This window comes from Pseudophryne corroboree, chromosome 1 (assembly GCF_028390025.1).
Source record: "Pseudophryne corroboree isolate aPseCor3 chromosome 1, aPseCor3.hap2, whole genome shotgun sequence".
NCBI lineage: Eukaryota > Metazoa > Chordata > Amphibia > Anura > Myobatrachidae > Pseudophryne > Pseudophryne corroboree.
The window spans coordinates 366,137,308-366,145,482 of NC_086444.1; positions in this window are offsets into that span (position 1 = coordinate 366,137,308).

Below are 8,175 nucleotides of genomic sequence, written 5' to 3' on the forward strand. Positions count from 1 at the left end.
AGCGGGGGAGTGGGGGGGGGAGCTGCCTGTACCTGGACCTTGGGGAGCATATGTGGCACTGGGGGAGGGGGAGCATATTTGGCACATGGGGGGCATATATGGCACTGGGGGAGGGGGAGCATATTTGGCACTTGGGGGGCATATGTGGCACTGAGGGGGCATATGTGACACTGAGGGGTATATGTGTACCTGGCACTTGGGCGGGGGCATATTTGGCATTGGGGGCATGTGTGTACCTGGCACTGTGGGGTAATATCTGGCACTGGGTGCATATGTGGCACTGGGAGCACTGCCCTAGCAACAAGCATTACCCCCTAGCAACGAGCATGACACCCAGTGCATGAAACCCCTGGCAACGAGCATAACACCCAGTGTGTATAACCCCTGGCAACGAGCATGACACCCAGTGCATGAAACCCCTGGCAATGAGCATGTAATTTAAAAGTAATTAGAAGCCTTACTGTAGGACTTAATGTGTAATGGGCATTGCGGTGTGTGGCATAATGTATCACGGACATTGCGGTGTGTGTCATAATGTGTCACAGGCATTACGCTGTGTGGTATACTATATCACGGGCATTGTGGTATGTGGTATAATGTCTCAGGGTCATTGCAGTGTGTGGCATAATGTGTCACAGGCATTGTATGTGCTATAATGTATCAGGGGCATTGCAGTGTGTAGCATAATGTATAACGGGCATTGCGATTCCTGTCATAATGGGGGTCATTCCGAGTTGTTCGCTCGTTGCCGATTTTCACTGTACTGTGATTAGTCGCTTACTGCGCATGCGCAAGGTTCGCAGAGCGCATGCGCTTAGTTATTTTACACAAAAGTTAGGTATTTTACTCACGGCATAACAAAGCTTTTTCATCGCTGTGCTGATCGTAGTGTGATTGACAGGAAGTGGGTGTTTCTGGGCGGAAACTGGCCGTTTTATGTGAGTGTGCGGTAAAACGCAGGCGTTCAAGTTGCAAAACGCAGGAGTGGCTGGAGAAATGGGGGAGTGGTTGGGCAAACGCTGGGTGTGTTTGTGACGTCAAACCAGGAACGAAAAGGACTGAGCTGGTCGCAATGGCTGAGTAAGTCTGGAGCTACTCAGAAACTGCTAAGAAATTTCTATTCGCAATTCTGCTAATCTTTCGTTCGCACTTCTGCTAAGCTAAGATACACTCCCAGAGGGTGGCGGCTTAGCGTGTGCAATGCTGCTAAAAGCAGCTAGCGAGCGAACAACTCTGAATCATCCCCAATGTGCCACAGGCATCACGGTGTGTGGCATGTGTCGGGGGCATTATGGTGTGTGGCATATTGTGTAATGGGCATTATTGTGTGTGGCATAATGTCTAAGGGCCATTGCAGTATGTGGCATAATGTATACTGGGCATTACTATAAGGAGGAAAAATGACAAATAATGTAAGGGGCATGCATCAGGATTATTTTTCTTTCCTGTGGTGTCCAACGTCTGGGCGTGCAGGTTGCAAAACTGGGGTATAAGGTAGTCTTTTCCTGCAATGCCATGCCCCTTTATGTGAAGCCATGCCTATTGCAACAAAGCCACACCCCTTTTTTCGGCGCGCGCAGGTTCATCCCTTTGCTAGTGCCAATTATGGGAGATGGGGGGGGGGCAGAGAATTTTTTGGCTTGGGGGAGAAAAATTTCTAGTTACGCCACTGCACACTACTCTCTTCCGTAGGGGCTGTCACTTAGCAGAGAACACTGGTGAAACACAGCCCCTGCACTAAAGTTACTCTCCTTCCACACTACCAGTCTGGGAGCAACTCCTGTATTATTTTACTCTTTGCTCTCAAACTGCTGCTTAAAGGAATTGCAGAGTAGCCCCCTTTTTAAGTCATTCTGTCTGTGTGGCTACAGCTGACTAGAATAAGGGCCCTCATTCCGAGTCGTTCGCTCTGTATTTTTCATCGCATCGCAATGAAAATCCGCTTAGTACGCATGCGCAATATTCGCACTGCGACTGCGCCAAGTAATTTAACAATGAAGATAGTATTTTTACTCACGGCTTTTTCATCGCTCCGGCGATCGTAATGTGATTGACAGGAAATGGGTGTTACTGGGCGGAAACACGGCGTTTTATGGGCGTGTGGATGAAAACGCTACCGTTTCCGGAAAAAACGCAGGAGTGGCTGGAGAAACGGGGGAGTGTCTGAGCGAACGCTGGGTGTGTTTGTGACGTCAAACCAGGAACGACAAGCACTGAACTGATCGCACAGGCAGAGTAAGGTTGAAGTTACTCAGAAACTGCAAAGTAGTGTGTAATCGCAATATTGCGAATACATCGGTCGCAATTTTAAGAAGCTAAGATACACTCCCAGTAGGCGTAGGCTTAGCGTGTGTAACTCTGCTAAATTCGCCTTGCGACCGATCAACTCGGAATGAGGGCCATGGTTTTGCCCAACTGCTAACAAAAATCCTGCTGCGATCAACTCAGAATTACCCCCAAGGTCTTCAATTGTGCTTATGAACAGCTGCACTATCCCTGACTCTGAGGGGATGGTACCATTACATTGGGGACTAATCTCTCCCTCTTGTCCCCTAATCATATTTTCCTACCTTGCTGCACCATCCTCCGGGAGGCTGCAGCGTGGTAGGCTAATGGGGGCGTGTCCAGCGGTGATGTGGACGATCCGGGGGTGTGGCACCATAATTGCGTCATCGTATCCCCCTCGGACCGCCCACTTGTTCTCTGATGTGGGCGACCGAGGGGGAGTGGGGGGGCTGCCAGGAAAAGTGGGAAACTTGCCCACCTTTAGCAACCTAAGCAAGGGGAAGCTGTTAACCCTCTCAGCTGCACTATGCCGGCAAGTGAGATGTGAGGGTTCCATTTAGGGAAAATTTAGGTGTCTCACCCAGGTTGTCTCCACTATATGGGTGATGGTACCTATGTAGCCACATATATCCTCATAAAAGTTAATAGGATATCCATGTCAAATTGTCACATACATGTAGGGGGAAGGGGATTAATTATGGTGCCTGTGCTGTCTGTACATGTGGGGGGGGGGGGGGGGAATTAATTATATTGCCTGTGCTATCTGTATATGTTTGTTCGTGTGTGCGCAGTGGGGGGGATTTATCGTGGTGCCTGTGCCATTTCTCAATGTGGGGGAGGGGGATTAATCATGAAGCCTGTGCTGTCTGTCTGTGTTGGGGGGGGGGGGGGGGCGGGGGAGGTGATCACGGTGCTGTGCTGTCCGTATATGTGGGGGGGATGATTATGGTGCCTGTGCTGTCTGTATATATGTGGGGGGTGGGTGATTATGGTGCCTGTGCTGTCTATGTGGGGGGGAGAGGAATGATCATGGTGTCTGTGCTGTCTGTATATGTAGGGGGAGGATGATTATGGTGCCTGTGCTGTCTATTGGGGGCATATGTGTATCTGGCACTGCACTACTGAGGCATACTGTATGTGTATCTGGCACTATTGGGGGCATATGTGTACCTGGCACTGCACTACTGGGGGCATATGTGAATCTGGCACTATTGGAGGCATACTGTATGTGTATCTGCCACTATTGGGGGCATATGTGTATCTGGCACTGTACTATTGGGGGCGTATGTGTATCTGGCACTGCACTATTGGTGACATATGTGCATCTAGCTCCCCATATGTGTATCATGCCCCCATTTTCATTGGCCACACCCATTTTATGGCGCGCATGCAGTACCATTAACACATTTTTTCTACTTGCACCACTGTAAATACAGTATGTATATATAATATGTGGAAAGCCTCCTGAGCCTGGGATAACTGCTGGGGAGGGAGCAGGAAACATGCTGAGCTGCGGAGACCTGGAGCACTGGCAGGAAAATGCGTTTAGTGGCCCTCGGACTTCACAGAATTTTTTAATGTGGCCCACACTGTCTTAAAGGTTGAAGACCCCTGGTTTACACCATCTTCAAATAGCGTAAACTGCTTTAAGCATATGGAGGTATGGTAGCAGGAGAGAGATATTCCAATTCCTCTCCTGCAGCCTCTGCCCGGCACGACTGCAGTTCCAAAAACTGACACAGTGAACAAGTGCAGACCCAGATTCCCTGGAGGAGTCTTTCACAAATGTAAAAAAACTCCTCTAAATTGCCGTGGATAAAACTTACAGAGACAGCGGGGATATATTCAGTGCTCGAAGTTGGGCGGAATACAGCGGTATGGCATACCGCCATGACTCTGACTCACAGCTGCACAGTTTCGCAGCCCACTTCAGTACATTCACTCCTGCACTGAGCATCTGCTGCAGTTACAGGCAATCCTTCCCCATTGGTGGACAAAGGGAGGGCCGGCTCCAGGGTTGTAAGCATCACCCCACTGACCTGCCACCGCTGGGACCACATTCTGTGTCTGGAAAGATGGTGTGTAAAAATGGGGGGACGCCTCTGACACACTGAAGCTGCGGGAGTAAGGTGACTCACCCCCCATTGCCTGCCAGTCCGCATGTCTGCCCTCCTGCATGTCTGCCCACTTGCCTTCCCACCGGCATATCTGCCCGCTCAGAAGTGCTGCTGTTTGGAGAAAGGGGAGGGATTAAGGTACAGGGCTAAGGGGGTCATTCCGAGTTAATCGCTATCTGCCGTTGTTCGCAGCACAGTGATCTGACTAAAAATCAGCATTTCTGCGCATGCGTATGCACCGCAATGCACACGCGCGACGTACGGGTACAAAGCCCATTGTGGTTGTGCACATGTTCTAGCGAAGTTTTCAGTCGCACTGACGGCCGCAAGAAGATTGACAGGAAGGGGGCGTTTCTGGATGTCAACTGACCATTTTCAGGGAGTGTTTGAAAAAATGCAGGCGTGGCTACGCGTTCGCTGGGCAGGTGTATGACGTCAAATCCGGACACGAAGAGGCTGAAGTGATCGCAAGCGCTGAGTAGGTTCAGGGGCGTCTTAACAGTAATGTAGGCCTCTGGGCACAGCAATGCACCGGGCTCCTGATAATGCGGAAATATCCTTAGGAAAGAAAGCTAAACCTTAAACACACCTTAAATACACTTTACTATGGAGCCGCTGCGGCCGCTGTACTTAACACACACTCTGCGCACTTTGGGGGTAATTCCAAGTTGATCGCAGCAGGAAAAATTTTAGCAGTTGGGCAAAACCATGTGCACTGCAGGGGGGGCAGATATAACATTTGCAGAGAGAGTTAGATTTGGGTGGGTTATTTTGTTTCTGTGCATCGTAAATACTGGCTGCTTTATTTTTACACTGCAATTTAGATTGCAGATTGAACTCATCACACCCAAATCTAACTCTTTCTGCACATGTTATATCTGCCTCCCCTGCAGTGCACATGGTTTTGCCCAACTGCTAAAAAATAAGATTTTACTCACCGGTAAATCTATTTCTCGTAGTCCGTAGTGGATGCTGGGAACTCCGAAAGGACCATGGGGAATAGCGGCTCCGCAGGAGACTGGGCACAACTAAAAGAAAGCTTTTAGACTACCTGGTGTGCACTGGCTCCTCCCACTATGACCCTCCTCCAAGCCTCAGTTAGGATACTGTGCCCGGAAGAGCTGACACAATAAGGAAGGATTTTGAATCCCGGGTAAGACTCATACCAGCCACACCAATCACACCGTATAACTCGTGATACCATATCCAGTTAACAGTATGAAACATAACTGAGCCTCTCAACAGATGGCTCATAACAATAACCCTTTAGTTAACAATAACTATATACAAGTATTGCAGACAATCCGCACTTGGGATGGGCGCCCAGCATCCACTACGGACTACGAGAAATAGATTTACCGGTGAGCAAAATCTTATTTTCTCTAACGTCCTAGTGGATGCTGGGAACTCCGAAAGGACCATGGGGATTATACCAAAGCTCCCAAATGGGCGGGAGAGTGCGGATGACTCTGCAGCACCGAATGAGAGAACTCAAGGTCCTCCTCAGCCAGGGTATCAAATTTGTAGAATTTAGCAAACGTGTTTGCCCCTGACCAAGTTGCAGCTCGGCAAAGTTGTAAAGCCGAGACCCCTCGGGCAGCCGCCCAAGATGAGCCCACTTTCCTCGTGGAATGGGCTTTTACTGATTTAGGATGCGGCAATCCAGCCGCAGAATGCTCCAGCTGAATTGTGCTACAAATTCAGCGAGCAATAGTCTGCTTAGAAGCAGGAGCACCTATTTTGTTGGGTGCCTACAGGATAAAAAGCGAGTTAGTTTTCCTGACTCCAGCCGTCCTGGAAATATAATTTTTTAAGGCCCTGACTACGTGCAGTAACTTGGAATCTTCCAAGTCCCTAGTAGCCGCAGGCACTACAATAGGTTGGTTCAAGTGAAAAGCTGATACCACCTTAGGGAGAAACTGGGGACGAGTCCTCAATTCTGCCCTATCCATATGGAAAGTCATATAAGGGCTTTTACCTGACAAAGCCGCCCATTCTGACACACGCCTGGCCGAAGCCAAGGCCAATAACATGACCACTTTCCACGTGAGATATTTCAAATCCACAGTTTTAAGTGGCTCAAACCAATGTGATTTTAGGAAACTCAACACCACGTTGAGATCCCAAGGTGCCACAGGAGGCACAAAAGGGGGCTGAATATGTAGCACTCCCTTTACAAATGTCTGAACTCCAGGCAGTGAAGCCAGTTCTTTCTGGAAGAAAATCGACAGAGCCGAAATCTGGACCTTAATGGAACCCAAGTTTAGGCCCATAGTCACTCCTGACTGTAGGAAGTGCAGAAAACGACCCAGCTGAAATTCCTCTGTTGGGGCCTTCCTGGCCTCACACCACGCAACATATTTTCGCCAAATACGGTGATAATGGTTTGCGGTTACTTCTTTCCTGGCTTTTATCAGCGTAGGAATGACTTCCTCCGGAATGCCCTTTTCCTTTAGGATCCGGAATTCAACCGCCATGCCGTCAAACGCAGCCGCGGTAAGTCTTGGAACAGACAGGGCCCCTGCTGTAGCAGATCCTGTCTGAGCGGTAGAGGCCATGGGTCCTCTGATATCATTTCTTGAAGTTCTGGGTACCAAGCTCTTCTTGGCCCATCCGGAACCACAAGTATCGTTCTTACTCCTCGTTTTCTTATTATTCTCAGCACCTTTGGTATGAGAGGCAGAGGAGGGAATACATAAACCGACTGGTACACCCACGGTGTCACTAGAGCGTCCACAGCTATTGCCTGAGGGTCCCTTGACCTGGCGCAATATCTAGTTTTTTGTGTAGGCGGGACGCCATCATGTCCACCTGTGGCCTTTCCCAACGGTTTACCAACAGTTGGCAGACTTCTGGATGAAGTCCCCACTCTCCCGGGTGTAGGTCGTGTCTGCTGAGGAAGTCTGCTTCCCAGTTGTCCACTCCCGGAATGAACACTGCTGACAGTGCTAAGACGTGATTTTCCGCCCATCGGAGAATCCTTGTGGCTTCTGCCATCGCCATCCTGCTTCTTGTGCCGCCCTGTCGGTTTACATGGGCGACTGCCGTGATGTTGTCTGATTGGATCAATACCGGCTGGTTTTGAAGCAGAGGCCTTGCCTGACTTAGGGCATTGTAAATGGCCCTCAGATCCAGAATATTTATGTGTAGGGACGACACCTGACTTGACCAAAGTCCTTGGAAATTTCTTCCCTGTGTGACTGCCCCCCAGCCTCGAAGGCTGGCATCCGTGGTTACCAGGACCCAGTCCTGTATGCCGAATCTGCGGCCCTCTTGAAGATGAGCACTCTGCAGCCACCACAGTAGAGATACCCTGGTCCTTGGAGACAGGGTTATCAGCCGATGCATCTGAAGATGCGATCCCGACCACTTGTCCAAGAGGTCCCACTGAAAGGTTCTTGCATGGAACCTACCGAATGGAATTTTGCTTCGTAAGAAGCTACCATTTTTCCCAGGACTCGTGTGCAGTGATGCACCGATACCTGTTTTGGTTTCAGGAGGTCTCTGACTAGAGATGACAGCTCCTTGGCTTTCTCCTGCGGGAGAAACACTTTTTTCTGTTCTGTGTCCAGAACCATCCCCAGGAACAGTAGGCGTGTGGTAGGAACCAGCTGTGACTTTGGAATGTATAGAATCCATCCGTGCTGTTGTAGCACTTCCCGAGATAGTGCTACTCCGACCAACAACTGCTCCTTGGACCTCGCCTTTATAAGGAGATCGTCCAAGTACGGGATAATTAAAACTCCCTTTTTTCGAAGGAGTATCATCATTT